Source organism: Pseudochaenichthys georgianus, chromosome 16 (assembly GCF_902827115.2).
Source record: "Pseudochaenichthys georgianus chromosome 16, fPseGeo1.2, whole genome shotgun sequence".
NCBI classification, from domain to species: domain Eukaryota; kingdom Metazoa; phylum Chordata; class Actinopteri; order Perciformes; family Channichthyidae; genus Pseudochaenichthys; species Pseudochaenichthys georgianus.
The window spans coordinates 25,646,451-25,669,705 of NC_047518.2; positions in this window are offsets into that span (position 1 = coordinate 25,646,451).

Genomic DNA, 23,255 nt, shown 5'->3' on the forward strand with positions numbered 1-23,255 from the left:
GTCAAACTTCAATACAAACTATTTCATTCTAATTGCTTGTGTACTTAGATAACTACAAATAGTTCAACACTGTATTTCCTTCCCATATAAAGAGTGATATTAATAGTTTAATAGAAATCCAAGAAGAAAGCAATCTTCATTTTGTGACATGTTTGAAATCAGTGATAGCTATATGTTGATAGCAAATGTTGATCACTGCTATTGACGCTGTTGTATTATATTTTGCTTTATTCTTTTGTAGTTCTGATGAACTAAACCTTACCTCAACTAAGAACAAGAACACTGTTGGGAATATAACTTGGGAATTACTCCCAGCTTCCATTGTGTTTGCATATCTCCTACATGTACAGTGAAAATAACATCCAAGTTTAACCTTATGTCATACAACCAGCAACACATCTCAATATATTTGTATACTTTTCCTGTGAAATTTCTGTATTGTATGTAGTCATTATTTTTCAGACTGATAATTATGATAATAAAGATGAATGAAGATGGTCTTTGGTCTCAAGTCTTCTGTTTAGAATAATCAACAAACAAATATCGTAATGTAAAATTAAGCATCACATTTTACGTTTCTTCTACTTAATCTTAAAACACTATACCGATGTACAGCCTGATACGTGAATTAAATCTTCAACTCAACCTTCAAACGTTACGGTAGTAGGCCTACTGGAATCATTCCAATAAAACGGTCAGCCAAATGGATTAATACAGTATGTCTGCTCTTCTTTAAATAGTCCCTGAATTTGCAGTCCAAGGTAAAGAGAGCTTATACAAACAGATATAGCGTCAAAGGTGGAGTTAAAGGTGGGGTAGGTAAATTTGAGAAACCGGCTCGAGATCGCTAGAATTTACACAACCGGAGAAAATCTGCCACTTCCTTATAGAGCCCCTCCTCCAACACACACGAACGCGTCATCACCATCATAAAGTAATTATGAAACTGATGCCTATCATCCAGAGGAGGACATATGAGGACATGGGAGGGTGGGCAGAATAATGGAAACACAAATAAAAGGGAAACCTTCCAGAATTGAAAGACATGTAAATCCAGCAACAAGTCCTCCAACTCATACGACCAAATGGGTCGATTGTTCAAGCCCTTATTACGACCAAATATGTCGTTTGTTCAAGCGCTTAATACGACCTATAATTACGTTTTAAAGTTGTCGGCCTCTAGTGCTCCCGTTGAATGCAAACGTTACAGAGGTTGTTTATTCACAAATAACCCTCTCTGTAAAATCCTAAATTGTAGGATAGTTTGGCCATTAAAACGCTTTATGATTAGATTTCTAGCGAGAAGTATATATTGTACTTTTAGAATTCATGTCCAGTCGATATGTAGGATCTATAGTTTGATAGATATTACGAAGATGATTTGAGGTTTCATCAGGAGAACGTGTATATGCGGAAAGCTTCGATGTAAAGTTACGGGTTGAAAACAGTATTTCCGGTCTCGACGTTTTCATAATAAAACCAATGATCAAATGATTTAACAGTGATATCTGCAGTACTCATCCACTAAAAAATATCAGGTTATCCTAGTTAATTATACGACATTAATTGGTTTACATTGTGTACAATGCTGTTGTGTTTTCCCCATAGGTTTTTCTCTTTCGATTCTGAGAGACACATTTCTTTTTTCAGAGGTTTTGATAGGCTAAAATCACGCCGCAATGCACGTCGGTATATGGTGTTTATGTGATATGAAATCGGAAAACATTTTAAAAAATAAAATAATACTTTATTCCGAGTGTTCTTGCTTTTCTCTTTGAAAGTCATCACATAACGGCATTGTAATACACGGTTCGGCTGCATTAAATATTACATATCTGCCGTAGATATTTATTTATAGAGCCCTGATCAGAAGACCTTTTGACAAACTGGAAGAGATGCCGCCAAAACTGAATACGTGACGTGGACCATAAATATATCAACAATTAAACAACATCTTCCATTTCTTTTCACACAATACGTCTCCTTGCAGTATCAACACTAATTCGGCTGACTTTTATATTTGATCCAATTAGTAGATAGTCTGTATTTACACCATAATGTTGCACAGCTGATAGAAAGGGACTTTTTTGTAGTTTTTAAAAGATATTACTGATTTTCTGAACTATACCTTTCCAACTCCTCATGCAGTTGACTGTTACAGGTCTATGGTACAACGCATAAGCTTCACATCGACAGACTGAAACTGTATTTTCCTTTACCGTTCTGTTTTAATTTCACAATAAAGTGAATAGTCATGTTTGATATTATTATGTTTTATTAACTAGACCACTGGTTTTTTAAATCGCACCTCCTAGTGGTTAAAGCACGTTATTGAATTTAGTTGTTGAATAAGTTATATTTGATGAAAACATTTAAATATTAAGAGTAGCCTACATACAAAATAGGGGTCAATGATAGAAATATAGAATAGAAAATATCAAGAAGATACTGTAGTGATCTCTACAATAAAACAGTTTAGTGCAGGACGTCCAAAGATATGAACAGGAGGATGTGCAAAACAGACAAACTGATAAGGCTGAATTTTACTCAGGTGTAACTAAAGTCTGATTTAAGGGTTGTTTATATTTCACATCATTAATCAGAATCTGCAAAGTAACAAAAATAAATGTAATAGAGTAAAAATACCAGGTTAACCTCTGAATTGTAGTGGAGTAGAACAAAGTAATACATGCTGCTGTAACAAAAACATTTCCCAACTTGGGATCAATAAAGTATCTTATCTTAAGATGATTGATGGCTACTGCTATATTTGCTAAATGTGCATCTGAACCTTGACAAGTGCATGTTTCAGGCTTATCAATTAACAACAGGAGGGGTCACAGACATAAGACCAGCTGTTAAATAAAGCTCTTCTGACCTTAGCTGTCATGTGGGTATATTAATGCTGCCCATTATGGACACAAGCAATTTTCACCCATGTATTAATTATATGTTTTACATTTGATAACACCAATGTGTTTCGTATCCCCTAAACCTCCAGGGATGTATACAGTTTAATACTGGCAACTTCTAATTGTGGGAAATACGAAAACGTCTTTTAAAACTACAATTCCCAGTATAGACGTGCCATAGAACATGTTGCGAAACACACAATAGCCAGCATGTGTAATTCTGGGGGGGGGGAGGGCTGGGCTGGACCCGTCCAAGTCCAGTTTTGGATAGTCTGGCGTGGTTCCATTCCATTTCAAAGAGCTGTTTGACACTCAGCGTAACCTTGTCGCACTGCCACTCCAACATCCAATCACAGAGCTTGAGGGCTAATCACGGGGTTTGTAAAGCAAGGCGGATGTTGTAGTCCCAAACGATAGCTGGGGATTCTGGGTAGTGTAGTGTCTTCGGAAACTCTGTAGTGTCTAAACTCCGAAAAAACAATTTTTTTTCTCCGAATCGAAGGTTAAAAACACAAAAGCATTGTACACAATTTAAACCAATACATATTGTGTAATTAACAAGGATAAACTGATGTTTTTTAGTGGATGAGTAATGGAGATATCACTGTGTAATCATTTGACAGTGTGGGGAATACTTCCGGTTTTATTATGAAAACTTCGAGACCGGAAATACTGTTTTCACCCACGCTAACTTTACATGGAAGCTGCCCCATATACAGTACACGTTCTCCTGGCGAGACCTCAAAGCATCTTCGTATATCTATCAAACTGTAGATCCTACACATCCACTGGACGTAGATTATAAAAGTACAATATACACTTCTCGCTAGAAATCTAATAAAAAAGCATTTTAATGGCCAAACTATTCCACAATCTGGATTTTCCAGAGAGGGTTATTTGTGAATAAACGACCCTCCGGAGCGTTTGCAATCGACAGGAGCATGTTGTTTCTTACACGACTACACTTTAAAATGTGACTCTGAGTTGTATTTAGCTGCTGAACAACCGACCTATATGGTCGTTTTTTGTAGGAGGACAGGCTGAAATCCAGGCCCATTCCCAAACCGCCCCCTACACCCTACCCCTCCGTTTGCGCGTTCACGCGGAGGGTCCGCCATATCGAGGGCTGTTCCAAAGCAACGAGTGTGGAGGGGGAGTGGGCTATCAAGCCCTCAAACAGCGAGTCTGCAGCGGTGCTGACTTGAAACCGGTCTCTCCCTGACCGGAGTCACGCTGTGTGTGTCCGTCAGGAAACACGCTGTTTACAAGTAGTTCCAGCAAACATCCACTGATAAATTGCGATGTTAACAACCTCATGATGACCTCATATGTTTTTAACTTAGGATCATACCTGTGTTTAGTCTAGAAAAAGGTAAATGTGTGCATTTTATTATACAGTTGTGTATATTTACAGACCGTTGCAAAAACTAAGAAGCTTATAAACATCAGGTTTAAAACTAAAAGAGCTTTGAAACACAATGAAAGATGTTTGGAGTTTTATTTGAGTTATTAATTTAAACTTTTTGTCTAAGAGATGCTGATTTGAAACCGTTGTTACATACAGTTACGGCATTTCCTGTTTCTGCCGGAGAGAGGGGAGGCCGTCCCAAAGCTTGCTGCTGTATTTACTCCCTCCATCTGACAGGAGGGAGCCTCGTTGAGCTGCGAGTGTGGCTCCAGACGGAGTTCACTCCATCACGGAGGGATAGGGTCGAGGGAGTGGTTTGGGATTGGGCCCCAGTCTGCACTGCAGAGATTCTCATTTAGAGTGTGAAACATCACTATAATCAATGTAAGCTCATCTTAATCAAATGTTCCGTATCCAGACACACATGTATCATTGAACATCAATAACAGACAAAAGTATGCACAAGAAGGCAGTCAATAATTGGTACCCGCAATTTCTTCGACGATGATAAATCCCTATCCAATAGAGAACCGCAGTGACGCGTCCTAAAACCCGGATGTAAACTTCTTCCAGTTCCTTCGTCAAAAACGCAATGCAATTTCTCCATAGGATTTTGGAAAATAGCTCGAAATAAGGTCTGTGGTTGACACACATTTAAGTGAAGGATCACGTTTTGTTCAGCCGGATAATCTCCACATGTCTCCCCTACTTTTATAATTTTTGAATCATAAATCTAGTCGCCAAAAGCGAAATGCTAACGTTATGCTATAAACGAACTACAAGCCAGTACAGCAGCAGGGTCGCACGACTTCAACGTCACGCCAATTTAAGATCGTTTCAACTGACTTGCACTGAAACTGCACTTTGAACACTTTAAATATATTAACATTTTAAACTGTATACCCCGTTTATCTAGGCCCTTTTTGTTTTATGTATAGGCTACATGTCACACTGTGGGAAACGATATTTCTGGATGTATAACACATGTAGAATTTGTTTACAATAAAGCTGACTTTGACTTCTGCGCGCTTGCATATTTTAACAAAGCTTTTCATTTTAGCCACACTGAATTTAACTAGAAGTCATGGCTGTGTCAATGACCAGTCTGATATCGTTTTACAAAGATGACAAGAAGAATGGAGATAGAGGAGAGAACCACTACAAGTCAGGACACGTGCAGCCTCGATGAAGGTGTACTTACCGGTGTTGTCAGGGCTAGCATGAGGGACAAGGATTATAGAGTGTCGGTGAGTAGTTATAGCAAGAGTACCGTTAACCTAGAGTTAATTTATTCACATTAATTCCCATCAACAAATCCATTTTATGTGTCACATGAAATCTTTATTAGGCAAGGCAAGTTTATTTATATAGCACTTTTCAACACATGGCAATTCAAAGTGCTTTACAAAAAATGAAAGACATTAAGAAATGGCATTTAAAACCAGTCATTAAAAAGAAAAGCTAATAAAATAAACATTAAAAGAAAAAATACAAGGATAAAAGTTACAGTGCAGTTTAAGATATGAATAGTTCAATTAAAAGCAGCGGCAAAAAGAAAAGTCTTCAGTCTGGATTTGAAAGTAGTCAGAGTTGCAGCGGACCTGCAGGTTTCTGGGAGTCTGTTCCAGATGTTTGGAGCATAATAACTGAACGCTGCTTCTCCATGTTTAGTTCTGACTCTGGGGACAGAAAGCTGACCAGTCCCTGAAGACCTGAGAGATCTGGATGGTTCATAATTTAGCAGGAGGTCAGAAATGTATTTTGGGCCTAAACCATTCAGTGCTTTATAAACCAGCAGCAGTATTTTGAAATCTATTCTTTGACACACAGGAAGCCAGTGTAAAGACTTCAGAACTGGAGTGATGTGATCCACTTTCTTAGTGTTAGTGAGGACTCGAGCAGCGGCGTTCTGAATCAGCTGCAGCTTCCTAGATGTTTTAGTGAGACCTGTGAAGACACCATTGCAGTAGTCCAGTCTACTGAAGATAAAGGGACACGTTTTTCCAAATCCTGCTGTGACATTAGTCTTTTAATCCTAGATATGTTCTTTAGGTGATAGTAGGCTGATTTAGTAATTGTTTTAATGTGACTGTTGAAACTCAGGTCAGAGTCCATGACTACACCTAGATTTCTGGCTTTATCTGTTGTTTTGAACATTGCACACTGAAGCTCAGCGCTAACTTTTATACGTTCCACCTTGGCTCCAAAAACCATTACCTCAGTTTTATCTTTGTTTAATTGGAGAAAGTTCTGACACATCCAGTCATTGATTTGTTCAATGCACTTACTCAGTGTTTGAATTGGAGCATAGTCTCCTGGTGAAATGGTTATGTAAATGTGTGTGTCATTTGCATAGCTATGGTAACTTATTTTGTTGTTCTTCATTATCTGAGCCAGTGGTAGCATGCAGATGTTAAAGAGAAGAGGCCCCAAGATTACAAATATTACACACCAGAAAACACAGAAATATCCATGAAATAAACATACAGTAGGCTATAAACAATTAAAGGGATAATTGGGAAGGCATTACAAATGTAAATATATTTTAAATAATAAAACAATCCCACCACCACAGGTATCTACAGGAGAAGAGGGAATTCTCTCCACAGAATGTGAATGCCCACGTGGAGAATGGAAATGCAGTCATGCGGCTGCATTAGCCATCTTTGCCATCCACAGTTTCAGCTGCACTGACACCCCCTGTCAGTGGAAGAAGCCAAAGGCAGCTAAACGTACGCATTCAGTGGAGGAGCTATTTCCTCCAACCAATAACTCATTCAACCCGCTGACAAGAGAGCCTACCTCCGAAGATCGTGACTGGCTGAGGGACAGACTCAGGGGCAGGTTCTCAGGAATGTCTTGGCTTCTCTCCCCGAGCCAGAAGAGGAACACTACAGCTTGGAAACACTTACTGTTCCTGAAATTCTCAAATCTGTTGGGCATCAGGGACCTGAGGCAATTGTGGCAAGCATGGCATTGTCTGAGGAGCAACAGAGGGCAATTCAGGTGGCTACACTGGTCAGCGAACCAACCCAAACTGACATTTGTTCAGGAAAGGAAGGTTGACTGGCAGCAACGTTGGAGCTGTCCTGAGGTCAAAGCGTGTGACTGCTTCCCTTATTGCCAGGGTGCTAGGGCAACAACAGGCCCTTGATGGTGTTTTGTCTGTACAGTGGGGGACTATGAATGAATGTGAGGGCGTCAGGGCATTCACCACTGCATCCCAGATGCAGGTCCATGAGTCAGGTTTGTGGCTCTCCCAATCAGGAGTGTTGGGGGCATCTCCAGATGGTCTGGTAGGTTCTTCCGCTGTGCTGGAGGTAAAGTGTCCCTACGGAGCCAGGGAAATGACAATTATGCGGCTTTCACACCAGCGCTTTTCAGTTTCAAGCTCCGAGCGGGAGCTTTTCTGGTTCAGCTCCAGTTTCCCTTTTCAGCTCCCGCTCTGTGCACACCGCCCACTGGCGCCCCAGAGCTGCCCTTGCTGCGTCATGACGTCACCGTTTACATCGCTGATTTGCTCCCCAACGGCAGCTCACAACAACAACAACAACAACTGCGTCGGGTCGATGATCGTGTTGCTTTTAATCACACGAAGCCAGAATAAATTGAATAACGACTTCTCCAACCTTATACTTTGCTCCAGAGTGCCGTGGTTCATTGTTTATTCATGTGTTTCTGCAGCATTTACCGACCGCTGCAGTATTGGCTGCTCTTCCACTGGAGTTTATTCTCCCGTTAGCTCCCGGTTAGCTCACACTGCAGCGGCCGCTCTAAAGTATTCACTGTCCGACTCACACAAGCAGCTGATGCATATCCCCAGTTCCCTTAGCCTAAGTGAATGTGTGTCAGTCTGAATTGACACTGTTTGGTATCATAACGCTGTTATGAAAGTTTCTCTGGTATAAAACGGGTGATGTTAGCATAGCAACCGAAGCTAAACTGACTACTTGCATCCGATAGCTGCAATAATACAAAACAACACGTCTGCCTCTCTCCACAATGATCGATAACAGCGAACGGATGGTCAAAGTAAGGTACAAATAAACAGAATCACACGAAGCCTGGTTAGTGTTGCCTGACTTTATAAAGTGTGTTTATAGGCACTACTGCTTGTAGGCAGGCATAACAGTCGACCCATGGGAGGTGGGTTTAGTTTCCTGCACGCCTCGACGTAAGAGAGACGTAAGCGACGTCACCTCTTGACTTGCCTCTGGACCGACAATTTTTTGGAGCTGGAAATGAAGCGGATTCCGGAGCTAAGAGCCGGCGCAGCTCCGGTGTGAACTGGAAAACCCAGCGCTTTTCAGGCTCTAGCTCCGAGCCGGAGCTGAAAAGGCGCTGGTGTGAAAGGGGCATTAGTGAAGCATTGCAAATCAAGGGCTTCTGTGTCAGTAAGAGAAACATTCAGCCTGCGTGAGGAGCATCCTTACTGGCACCAAGTGCAAGGTCAGCTTCACCTCACTGCAAGAAAGAAGAAGACATTAAGAAATTGTGAATCGTTTTTAATTTACATTTACTCGCCTTTGCAATGTTGTGGTTGTTAGAGTGTTAGGCTTCCTGTCAGCTCGTCTGTTGGGAAGATAAAATATTAGTTTCATGGAAGTCACACCGTCACATATAAGAGCATTAAGACATACAGTACATAGGCTAAAACAAAACATCTAAAGATATAACCTTGCACTTTGTCTCGTGAACATTTTCACTATTTTGACATTTTTATAGATCAAAATTGAACTAAAGAAATAAAGGTAGATTAATCCATATTGAAAATAGGTGTCAGCTGCTACCCTGATTATAATAGTTATATTTCTTAATTAATTAAGATATTACTGTATTGATCCCAATTGGGGAAATGTTTGTGTTGCAGCAGCATAACAAGAAAAACAAAATATAAGTTATTATATATACAAAAGTATGTTAGGGATGGAATATTAAATTGAATATAAATGTAAAATGTACATGTGATGTTACGTCCAAGAGAAGCTATGGAGCAGAGAGTTCTCTGCCAGGCAGAGGTTATTTGTTATTAGTTCAATATGTCAAACTGATTTCCCTGAATACAATCTTTAGTTACATGGTGAAACGTTATGCTGCTTGTACTAATTAGACTTATCATATAAGCCACACAGGTTTTAATAGGATGTATTCATTATCTTTACTTATGTTGCGGTCTTTTCAGCAGTGCCATCTCTAAAACGCCGATACACTACCCATCATTTACATTTCACCGTGACATGGACAAAAATGTAACGTCAGCTTACCTCATGACACGAATCCAGACTCTCCTTTGGAAAACATTGGCCGGGAAACGATAGAACGAGCACGTTTCATGCGAAGACCTGTGGCTGCAACCCGGAGCAAAGCAACAAACCATTGCGTAGCTAACTAGTAGCGCTAGCTTTAGCTAACGTTAGCCAACGAAACGAACTGCCGAGTCAAATTGGAAAACACTGGTAATTAATTGTTCTATAATTTCTAGAACTACGGTGTTAAAAATGACCATTTCAAAAATAGAGATTCTAATGGTAAGATATAGATATACAGATACTAAAGATACTACAGATAGGCTATTAAAGATAGGCAGGTACTTGCTTTCAAGCAGAACACAGGGGAAAACAAACTTAGCGGAGTGTTTACGTGTGTAGGCGTAATGACGTACAACGGCCTCGACAATTTCTGTAGTCCTATTCAGCCACTCGGTAACAACCATCCTTTTTCAGACACGTAAACTCTTCAAAAATCACCAGTGGGGTCACTGCTGATGTATCTACTGTCGTAGAACAAAACGTGATTTATCTCTTAAATGTGTGTCAACCACAGACCTTATTTCGAGCTATTTTCCAAAACCCTATGGAGAAAATACATTGCTTTTTTGACGAAGGAACCGGAAGTGCTAAAAATGCTAACTTACTTCCGGGTTTTAGGACGCGTCACTGCGGTTCTCTATTGCAGGTCTAATTTGATAAACTAAATTTAGGTTTTAATGGTGCTATCACAATCGCTGTCAGTGGGTAGTTACCTTGGTAATGATCAGCAGCCATGAGGTAAAGGCAACTTGCCAAGGAGAGCTGTTGTTGGAGTGGGAGGCTGTTTTACAGGAAACACCACTGAGTGAAAACCTGATGAACATCTATCTTGAAAAAAACAAAAAACTAAAGTAAAAGTAGTAAAACTACAATGTAGAAATATTCAGTTATAAGTAAAAGTCCAACATTTAAAATGTTACTTGAGTCAAAGTATAAAAGTATTAACAATAAAATGCACTAGAGAATGAAAAGGAAAATAATTTGTTCTACAAAATGACCCAATTTTAAGAATAGAAATAGCATATAATTGATAGTTGACTATTGAAACATGATTTCGTTCATTGCTTTAAAGGTCCCATGACATGGCCATTTCTAGGCAAGGCAAGGCAATTTTATTTATACAGCACTTTTCAGCACGTGGCGATTCAAAGTGCTTTACAGATTAAAAGCAAAAGACATTTAAGAACAAATACAGCATAAATACATTATTAAAAAGGCATTTAAAAACAGCCATATTAAGCAAAGGTAATGACATAAATGAAATAATAAACACAGCAGCAGGTCCAGAATACATGACTAAAAAGGCATACTGTAGTGTGAGTGTATGGGCAGCTTAAAAATAGGAAGGTTTGATATTGGCCTGTAATTATTCATTATGGTTTTGTCTAGGTTATGCTTTTTTAGGAGCATTTTAATTATTGCAGTTTTCAGGGCCAGTGGAAATACACCTGATTGAAGAGACTTGTTTACTATGTGTAGTATATATCTGAGGCCAAGCAATGAAAAACAGTTTTGAAAAAAATCCTGTCGGGATGATGTCCAGGCTACAGGAGGAGGATTGCAGATGTTGGATAATGTCTTCCAGGTCTTTAGCATTTATCAGACGGAATTGTGACATGATGTCTGAATTGGCTTTAGGTGAACAGGGACAGTACATTTGCTGTACCTGATGCAGAGGCACTAATTTGTCTGTAATTTGTTTGTCTGTTTGTCTAATCTGTCTAATTTGCATGATTTTGTCAGTAAAGAAGGAGGCAAAATCATTGCAGGCCCTGGTGGACAGAAATTCTGAGGCTATCGACACTGGGGGGCCATTCACGGGCCATGCCCCCCCAAATGAGTCACTGTTCCCCCCCAACGCAGGGTGGGAAAGCCTTGCCACTTTGCCGTTTTTTTTTTAATCATATAAGTGAAAACGTTTCCACTAAAGGTTTTTTGTGTGAAATACATCAGAAATAAAGAATACAAATATAAAACACAGCCTGAGGTGTGCTGCTCACTGCTGCTCTCTGATTGGTGTGTTGCTTGACCAATGACCCCCGACCTTTGTTTTGTTATCATTACGTGGCTGTGTGTTTAGATCTATGGTTTAGATCCGTGGTTCCCAACCTGGGGGGCTCCAAAGATCGCAGGGGGGGTGCCAGGCCTCAGATGATTTGAGGCCAAATATCATATTTAGACTTTTTATTTTTTTACTTTTTATTTTTTTTACATATTGTAAAGCAATACATGATTTTCACTAAAAGCCTAATTTGAATAACAATTCAAGTTAGTAGCTATTAAAGGCATACAAAGACAGAAATGTATAATTCTTTCTTTAATAGAAATGTTTCTTCTGCCCGTAAAGTGTCCAAACCGGGCTTTTCTGGATAAGCGCATTTTAAAAAACATAGTCATTGTCCATGCCGGTTTCAGTTGGATTATTTGTCATGGTTGCTCCGACCAGCTCGGTCTCCTCCATTTTGTACATTATTTACGACTTTTGAATCCACATAAACACATGGGCAAAATCCGGCTTACTTTGAGCATGTGTTTTAAACAGTTTAATCCCTTTGTGAATTGTTTCCACTTCCGTGCCGTCCTTTAATTTCTTCATACAGCGGGAATCCAAATGAATTAATCCTGAGTCCAATAACCATCAAAGTCACTCCAATAGTGCTCCTTAATTACGCTTTCAACCTCCTTTAACAAAATACTTCACATTTAACTAGTTTGTGACAGTAGTTGTAGCATTTTTGAGACTGTTAAACTTTAATTACCACTGTTACGTAGGGTGAATTGCCCTAATGTGGGACATTTTTTGCATCTAAGACTTCGGGAATATATTGCGATATGAAGCCAATAGAATAAATCAACACCAAGTACCATTCTGAAGTCCCCAGGATGTGTCCTAATCAAACCAAAAGAGAAAATGCAGATATTACACTCATGAAAGAAATGGTAGACATATCAGTACTCTTAGTGCCAAGTTGTCTCAGACAATCTGCTTTTCCTAATGTGGGACTGTTATGTGCAAAATGTGGGACACTGACATTTTGAAAAGCCTCAGTCACCTTAATTGATGTAATAAAAACATCTCAGGTCAGTAACACTCAGAGCTAAATGTGCAATACCATGTTCAGCTATTTTACTATTTATAATATTATTGTTGTTACAACATTTAGGCTTATAGGTGTGGATGTCACATGGAGAATCAAACATCATCAAACAATAGATTCTTATAGTTTTCAAAAATCATTGAAATGTATTTCACAGGGAAATAAAAAATTGCTCATAACATGCTGCTGTTGATTACAAAGTTACAATTTTATTAAAATCATTTAAGTATATTTCATGGGGAACACATACAATTGTATTTGAAGGCAAAAATATCAACATTGAGGCAACACATAAACCTGCATAAAAAAATTGCTTATAACATGCTGCTGTTAATTACAAAGTTAAAATTGTATCATCATCGGATTCAAATGTATTTCACAGGGAACACATACACCTTTAACATGTATATTTGAAGGCAACACAAACATGAACCTGCCTAAAACAATTGCTTACAACATTACATGTCTGGAAACAAGCAGTCCTTGCATGTCAAGGAGCCATCATCGTCCAAGACCCCGTTATCCTCTGCACAGCTTTCATGGAACCACTGGAAACAGACTGCACACGAAAGCCATTCCTCTGTGGACTTGGGGTCCTTTCTGTATCACAGAGCTTGAGGGCAATCACGGGGTTTGTAAAGCAAGGCGGATGTTGTAGTCCCAAACGATAGCTGGGGATTCTGGGTAGTGTAGTGTCTTCGGAAACTCTGTAGTGTCTAAACTCCGAAAAAACAATTTTTTTTCTCCGAATCGAAGGTTAAAAACACAAAAGCATTGTACACAATTTAAACCAATACATATTGTGTAATTAACAAGGATAAACTGATGTTTTTTAGTGGATGAGTAATGGAGATATCACTGTGTAATCATTTGACAGTGTGGGGAATACTTCCGGTTTTATTATGAAAACTTCGAGACCGGAAATACTGTTTTCACCCACGCTAACTTTACATGGAAGCTGCCCCATATACAGTACACGTTCTCCTGGCGAGACCTCAAAGCATCTTCGTATATCTATCAAACTGTAGATCCTACACATCCACTGGACGTAGATTATAAAAGTACAATATACACTTCTCGCTAGAAATCTAATAAAAAAGCATTTTAATGGCCAAACTATTCCACAATCTGGATTTTCCAGAGAGGGTTATTTGTGAATAAACGACCCTCCGGAGCGTTTGCAATCGACAGGAGCATGTTGTTTCTTACACGACTACACTTTAAAATGTGACTCTGAGTTGTATTTAGCTGCTGAACAACCGACCTATATGGTCGTTTTTTGTAGGAGGACAGGCTGAAATCCAGGCCCATTCCCAAACCGCCCCCTACACCCTACCCCTCCGTTTGCGCGTTCACGCGGAGGGTCCGCCATATCGAGGGCTGTTCCAAAGCAACGAGTGTGGAGGGGGAGTGGGCTATCAAGCCCTCAAACAGCGAGTCTGCAGCGGTGCTGACTTGAAACCGGTCTCTCCCTGACCGGAGTCACGCTGTGTGTGTCCGTCAGGAAACACGCTGTTTACAAGTAGTTCCAGCAAACATCCACTGATAAATTGCGATGTTAACAACCTCATGATGACCTCATATGTTTTTAACTTAGGATCATACCTGTGTTTAGTCTAGAAAAAGGTAAATGTGTGCATTTTATTATACAGTTGTGTATATTTACAGACCGTTGCAAAAACTAAGAAGCTTATAAACATCAGGTTTAAAACTAAAAGAGCTTTGAAACACAATGAAAGATGTTTGGAGTTTTATTTGAGTTATTAATTTAAACTTTTTGTCTAAGAGATGCTGATTTGAAACCGTTGTTACATACAGTTACGGCATTTCCTGTTTCTGCCGGAGAGAGGGGAGGCCGTCCCAAAGCTTGCTGCTGTATGTACTCCCTCCATCTGACAGGAGGGAGCCTCGTTGAGCTGCGAGTGTGGCTCCAGACGGAGTTCACTCCATCACGGAGGGGTAGGGTCGAGGGAGGGGTTTGGGATTGGGCCCCAGTCTGCACTGCAGAGATTCTCATTTAGAGTGTGAAACATCACTATAATCAATGTAAGCTCATCTTAATCAAATGTTCCGTATCCAGACACACATGTATCATTGAACATCAATAACAGACAAAAGTATGCACAAGAAGGCAGTCAATAATTGGTACCCGCAATTTCTTCGACGATGATAAATCCCTATCCAATAGAGAACCGCAGTGACGCGTCCTAAAACCCGGATGTAAACTTCTTCCAGTTCCTTCGTCAAAAACGCAATGCAATTTCTCCATAGGATTTTGGAAAATAGCTCGAAATAAGGTCTGTGGTTGACACACATTTAAGTGAAGGATCACGTTTTGTTCAGCCGGATAATCTCCACATGTCTCCCCTACTTTTATAATTTTTGAATCATAAATCTAGTCGCCAAAAGCGAAATGCTAACGTTATGCTATAAACGAACTACAAGCCAGTACAGCAGCAGGGTCGCACGACTTCAACGTCACGCCAATTTAAGATCGTTTCAACTGACTTGCACTGAAACTGCACTTTGAACACTTTAAATATATTAACATTTTAAACTGTATACCCCGTTTATCTAGGCCCTTTTTTTTTTGTATAGGCTACATGTCACACTGTAGGAAACGATATTTCTGGATGTATAACACATGTAGAATTTGTTTACAATAAAGCTGACTTTGACTTCTGCGCGCTTGCATATTTTAACAAAGCTTTTCATTTTAGCCACACTGAATTTAACTAGAAGTCATGGCTGTGTCAATGACCAGTCTGATATCGTTTTACAAAGATGACAAGAAGAATGGAGATAGAGGAGAGAACCACTACAAGTCAGGACACGTGCAGCCTCGATGAAGGTGTACTTACCGGTGTTGTCAGGGCTAGCATGAGGGACAAGGATTATAGAGTGTCGGTGAGTAGTTATAGCAAGAGTACCGTTAACCTAGAGTTAATTTATTCACATTAATTCCCATCAACAAATCCATTTTATGTGTCACATGAAATCTTTATTAGGCAAGGCAAGTTTATTTATATAGCACTTTTCAACACATGGCCAAAAATACAAGGATAAAAGTTACAGTGCAGTTTAAGATATGAATAGTTCAATTAAAAGCAGCGGCAAAAAGAAAAGTCTTCAGTCTGGATTTGAAAGTAGTCAGAGTTGCAGCGGACCTGCAGGTTTCTGGGAGTCTGTTCCAGATGTTTGGAGCATAATAACTGAACGCTGCTTCTCCATGTTTAGTTCTGACTCTGGGGACAGAAAGCTGACCAGTCCCTGAAGACCTGAGAGATCTGGATGGTTCATAATTTAGCAGGAGGTCAGAAATGTCTTTTGGGCCTAAACCATTCAGTGCTTTATAAACCAGCAGCAGTATTTTGAAATCTATTCTTTGACACACAGGAAGCCAGTGTAAAGACTTCAGAACTGGAGTGATGTGATCCACTTTCTTAGTGTCAGTGAGGACTCGAGCAGCGGCGTTCTGAATCAGCTGCAGCTTCCTAGATGTTTTAGTGAGACCTGTGAAGACACCATTGCAGTAGTCCAGTCTACTGAAGATAAAGGGACACGTTTTTCCAAATCCTGCTGTGACATTAGTCTTTTAATCCTAGATATGTTCTTTAGGTGATAGTAGGCTGATTTAGTAATTGTTTTAATGTGACTGTTGAAACTCAGGTCAGAGTCCATGACTACACCTAGATTTCTGGCTTTATCTGTTGTTTTGAACATTGCACACTGAAGCTCAGCGCTAACTTTTATACGTTCCACCTTGGCTCCAAAAACCATTACCTCAGTTTTATCTTTGTTTAATTGGAGAAAGTTCTGACACATCCAGTCATTGATTTGTTCAATGCACTTACTCAGTGTTTGAATTGGAGCATAGTCTCCTGGTGAAATGGTTATGTAAATGTGTGTGTCATTTGCATAGCTATGGTAACTTATTTTGTTGTTCTTCATTATCTGAGCCAGTGGTAGCATGCAGATGTTAAAGAGAAGAGGCCCCAAGATTACAAATATTACACACCAGAAAACACAGAAATATCCATGAAATAAACATACAGTAGGCTATAAACAATTAAAGGGATAACTTGGGAAGGCATTACAAATGTAAATATATTTTAAATAATAAAACAATCCCACCACCACAGGTATCTACAGGAGAAGAGGGAATTCTCTCCACAGAATATGAATGCCCACGTGGAGAATGGAAATGCAGTCATGCGGCTGCATTAGCCATCTTTGCCATCCACACTTTCAGCTGCACTGACACCCCCTGTCAGTGGAAGAAGCCAAAGGCAGCTAAACGTACGCATTCAGTGGAGGAGCTATTTCCTCCAACCAATAACTCATTCAACCCGCTGACAAGAGAGCCCACCTCCGAAGATCGTGACTGGCTGAGGGACAGACTCGGGGCAGGTTCTCAGGAATGTCTTGGCTTCTCTCCCCGAGCCAGAAGAGGAACACTACAGCTTGGAAACACTTACTGTTCCTGAAATTCTCAAATCTGTTGGGCATCAGGGACCTGAGGCAATTGTGGCAAGCATGGCATTGTCTGAGGAGCAACAGAGGGCAATTCAGGTGGCTACACTGGTCAGCGAACCAACCCAAACTGACATTTGTTCAGGAAAGGAAGGTTGACTGCAGCAACGTTGGAGCTGTCCTGAGGTCAAAGCGTGTGACTGCTTCCCTTATTGCCAGGGTGCTAGGGCAACAACAGGCCCTTGATGGTGTTTTGTCTGTACAGTGGGGGACTATGAATGAATGTGAGGGCGTCAGGGCATTCACCACTGCATCCCAGATGCAGGTCCATGAGTCAGGTTTGTGGCTCTCCCAATCAGGAGTGTTGGGGGCATCTCCAGATGGTCTGGTAGGTTCTTCCGCTGTGCTGGAGGTAAAGTGTCCCTACGGAGCCAGGGAAATGACAATTATGCGGCTTTCACACCAGCGCTTTTCAGTTTCAAGCTCCGAGCGGGAGCTTTTCTGGTTCAGCTCCAGTTTCCCTTTTCAGCTCCCGCTCTGTGCACACCGCCCACTGGCGCCCCAGAGCTGCCCTTGCTGCGTCATGACGTCACCGTTTACATCGCTGATTTGCTCCCCAACGGCAGCTCACAACAACAACAACAACTGCGTCGGGTCGATGATCGTGTTGCTTTTAATCACACGAAGCCAGAATAAATTGAATAACGACTTCTCCAACCTTATACTTTGCTCCAGAGTGCCGTGGTTCATTGTTTATTCATGTGTTTCTGCAGCATTTACCGACCGCTGCAGTATTGGCTGCTCTTCCACTGGAGTTTATTCTCCCGTTAGCTCCCGGTTAGCTCACACTGCAGCGGCCGCTCTAAAGTATTCACTGTCCGACTCACACAAGCAGCTGATGCATATCCCCAGTTCCCTTAGCCTAAGTGAATGTGTGTCAGTCTGAATTGACACTGTTTGGTATCATAACGCTGTTATGAAAGTTTCTCTGGTATAAAACGGGTGATGTTAGCATAGCAACCGAAGCTAAACTGACTACTTGCATCCGATAGCTGCAATAATACAAAACAACACGTCTGCCTCTCTCCACAATGATCGATAACAGCGAACGGATGGTCAAAGTAAGGTACAAATAAACAGAATCACACGAAGCCTGGTTAGTGTTGCCTGACTTTATAAAGTGTGTTTATAGGCACTACTGCTTGTAGGCAGGCATAACAGTCGACCCATGGGAGGTGGGTTTAGTTTCCTGCACGCCTCGACGTAAGAGAGACGTAAGCGACGTCACCTCTTGACTTGCCTCTGGACCGACAATTTTTTGGAGCTGGAAATGAAGCGGATTCCGGAGCTAAGAGCCGGCGCAGCTCCGGTGTGAACTGGAAAACCCAGCGCTTTTCAGGCTCTAGCTCCGAGCCGGAGCTGAAAAGGCGCTGGTGTGAAAGGGGCATTAGTGAAGCATTGCAAATCAAGGGCTTCTGTGTCAGTAAGAGAAACATTCAGCCTGCGTGAGGAGCATCCTTACTGGCACCAAGTGCAAGGTCAGCTTCACCTCACTGCAAGAAAGAAGAAGACATTAAGAAATTGTGAATCGTTTTTAATTTACATTTACTCGCCTTTGCAATGTTGTGGTTGTTAGAGTGTTAGGCTTCCTGTCAGCTCGTCTGTTGGGAAGATAAAATATTAGTTTCATGGAAGTCACACCGTCACATATAAGAGCATTAAGACATACAGTACATAGGCTAAAACAAAACATCTAAAGATATAACCTTGCACTTTGTCTCGTGAACATTTTCACTATTTTGACATTTTTATAGATCAAAATTGAACTAAAGAAATAAAGGTAGATTAATCCATATTGAAAATAGGTGTCAGCTGCTACCCTGATTATAATAGTTATATTTCTTAATTAATTAAGATATTACTGTATTGATCCCAATTGGGGAAATGTTTGTGTTGCAGCAGCATAACAAGAAAAACAAAATATAAGTTATTATATATACAAAAGTATGTTAGGGATGGAATATTAAATTGAATATAAATGTAAAATGTACATGTGATGTTACGTCCAAGAGAAGCTATGGAGCAGAGAGTTCTCTGCCAGGCAGAGGTTATTTGTTATTAGTTCAATATGTCAAACTGATTTCCCTGAATACAATCTTTAGTTACATGGTGAAACGTTATGCTGCTTGTACTAATTAGACTTATCATATAAGCCACACAGGTTTTAATAGGATGTATTCATTATCTTTACTTATGTTGCGGTCTTTTCAGCAGTGCCATCTCTAAAACGCCGATACACTACCCATCATTTACATTTCACCGTGACATGGACAAAAATGTAACGTCAGCTTACCTCATGACACGAATCCAGACTCTCCTTTGGAAAACATTGGCCGGGAAACGATAGAACGAGCACGTTTCATGCGAAGACCTGTGGCTGCAACCCGGAGCAAAGCAACAAACCATTGCGTAGCTAACTAGTAGCGCTAGCTTTAGCTAACGTTAGCCAACGAAACGAACTGCCGAGTCAAATTGGAAAACACTGGTAATTAATTGTTCTATAATTTCTAGAACTACGGTGTTAAAAATGACCATTTCAAAAATAGAGATTCTAATGGTAAGATATAGATATACAGATACTAAAGATACTACAGATAGGCTATTAAAGATAGGCAGGTACTTGCTTTCAAGCAGAACACAGGGGAAAACAAACTTAGCGGAGTGTTTACGTGTGTAGGCGTAATGACGTACAACGGCCTCGACAATTTCTGTAGTCCTATTCAGCCACTCGGTAACAACCATCCTTTTTCAGACACGTAAACTCTTCAAAAATCACCAGTGGGGTCACTGCTGATGTATCTACTGTCGTAGAACAAAACGTGATTTATCTCTTAAATGTGTGTCAACCACAGACCTTATTTCGAGCTATTTTCCAAAACCCTATGGAGAAAATACATTGCTTTTTTGACGAAGGAACCGGAAGTGCTAAAAATGCTAACTTACTTCCGGGTTTTAGGACGCGTCACTGCGGTTCTCTATTGCAGGTCTAATTTGATAAACTAAATTTAGGTTTTAATGGTGCTATCACAATCGCTGTCAGTGGGTAGTTACCTTGGTAATGATCAGCAGCCATGAGGTAAAGGCAACTTGCCAAGGAGAGCTGTTGTTGGAGTGGGAGGCTGTTTTACAGGAAACACCACTGAGTGAAAACCTGATGAACATCTATCTTGAAAAAAACAAAAAACTAAAGTAAAAGTAGTAAAACTACAATGTAGAAATATTCAGTTATAAGTAAAAGTCCAACATTTAAAATGTTACTTGAGTCAAAGTATAAAAGTATTAACAATAAAATGCACTAGAGAATGAAAAGGAAAATAATTTGTTCTACAAAATGACCCAATTTTAAGAATAGAAATAGCATATAATTGATAGTTGACTATTGAAACATGATTTCGTTCATTGCTTTAAAGGTCCCATGACATGGCCATTTCTAGGCAAGGCAAGGCAATTTTATTTATACAGCACTTTTCAGCACGTGGCGATTCAAAGTGCTTTACAGATTAAAAGCAAAAGACATTTAAGAACAAATACAGCATAAATACATTATTAAAAAGGCATTTAAAAACAGCCATATTAAGCAAAGGTAATGACATAAATGAAATAATAAACACAGCAGCAGGTCCAGAATACATGACTAAAAAGGCATACTGTAGTGTGAGTGTATGGGCAGCTTAAAAATAGGAAGGTTTGATATTGGCCTGTAATTATTCATTATGGTTTTGTCTAGGTTATGCTTTTTTAGGAGCATTTTAATTATTGCAGTTTTCAGGGCCAGTGGAAATACACCTGATTGAAGAGACTTGTTTACTATGTGTAGTATATATCTGAGGCCAAGCAATGAAAAACAGTTTTGAAAAAAATCCTGTCGGGATGATGTCCAGGCTACAGGAGGAGGATTGCAGATGTTGGATAATGTCTTCCAGGTCTTTAGCATTTATCAGACGGAATTGTGACATGATGTCTGAATTGGCTTTAGGTGAACAGGGACAGTACATTTGCTGTACCTGATGCAGAGGCACTAATTTGTCTGTAATTTGTTTGTCTGTTTGTCTAATCTGTCTAATTTGCATGATTTTGTCAGTAAAGAAGGAGGCAAAATCATTGCAGGCCCTGGTGGACAGAAATTCTGAGGCTATCGACACTGGGGGGCCATTCACGGGCCATGCCCCCCCAAATGAGTCACTGTTCCCCCCCAACGCAGGGTGGGAAAGCCTTGCCACTTTGCCGTTTTTTTTTTAATCATATAAGTGAAAACGTTTCCACTAAAGGTTTTTTGTGTGAAATACATCAGAAATAAAGAATACAAATATAAAACACAGCCTGAGGTGTGCTGCTCACTGCTGCTCTCTGATTGGTGTGTTGCTTGACCAATGACCCCCGACCTTTGTTTTGTTATCATTACGTGGCTGTGTGTTTAGATCTATGGTTTAGATCCGTGGTTCCCAACCTGGGGGGCTCCAAAGATCGCAGGGGGGGTGCCAGGCCTCAGATGATTTGAGGCCAAATATCATATTTAGACTTTTTATTTTTTTACTTTTTATTTTTTTTACATATTGTAAAGCAATACATGATTTTCACTAAAAGCCTAATTTGAATAACAATTCAAGTTAGTAGCTATTAAAGGCATACAAAGACAGAAATGTATAATTCTTTCTTTAATAGAAATGTTTCTTCTGCCCGTAAAGTGTCCAAACCGGGCTTTTCTGGATAAGCGCATTTTAAAAAACATAGTCATTGTCCATGCCGGTTTCAGTTGGATTATTTGTCATGGTTGCTCCGACCAGCTCGGTCTCCTCCATTTTGTACATTATTTACGACTTTTGAATCCACATAAACACATGGGCAAAATCCGGCTTACTTTGAGCATGTGTTTTAAACAGTTTAATCCCTTTGTGAATTGTTTCCACTTCCGTGCCGTCCTTTAATTTCTTCATACAGCGGGAATCCAAATGAATTAATCCTGAGTCCAATAACCATCAAAGTCACTCCAATAGTGCTCCTTAATTACGCTTTCAACCTCCTTTAACAAAATACTTCACATTTAACTAGTTTGTGACAGTAGTTGTAGCATTTTTGAGACTGTTAAACTTTAATTACCACTGTTACGTAGGGTGAATTGCCCTAATGTGGGACATTTTTTGCATCTAAGACTTCGGGAATATATTGCGATATGAAGCCAATAGAATAAATCAACACCAAGTACCATTCTGAAGTCCCCAGGATGTGTCCTAATCAAACCAAAAGAGAAAATGCAGATATTACACTCATGAAAGAAATGGTAGACATATCAGTACTCTTAGTGCCAAGTTGTCTCAGACAATCTGCTTTTCCTAATGTGGGACTGTTATGTGCAAAATGTGGGACACTGACATTTTGAAAAGCCTCAGTCACCTTAATTGATGTAATAAAAACATCTCAGGTCAGTAACACTCAGAGCTAAATGTGCAATACCATGTTCAGCTATTTTACTATTTATAATATTATTGTTGTTACAACATTTAGGCTTATAGGTGTGGATGTCACATGGAGAATCAAACATCATCAAACAATAGATTCTTATAGTTTTCAAAAATCATTGAAATGTATTTCACAGGGAAATAAAAATTGCTCATAACATGCTGCTGTTGATTACAAAGTTACAATTTTATTAAAATCATTTAAGTATATTTCATGGGGAACACATACAATTGTATTTGAAGGCAAAAATATCAACATTGAGGCAACACATAAACCTGCATAAAAAAATTGCTTATAACATGCTGCTGTTAATTACAAAGTTAAAATTGTATCATCATCGGATTCAAATGTATTTCACAGGGAACACATACACCTTTAACATGTATATTTGAAGGCAACACAAACATGAACCTGCCTAAAACAATTGCTTACAACATTACATGTCTGGAAACAAGCAGTCCTTGCATGTCAAGGAGCCATCATCGTCCAAGACCCCGTTATCCTCTGCACAGCTTTCATGGAACCACTGGAAACAGAC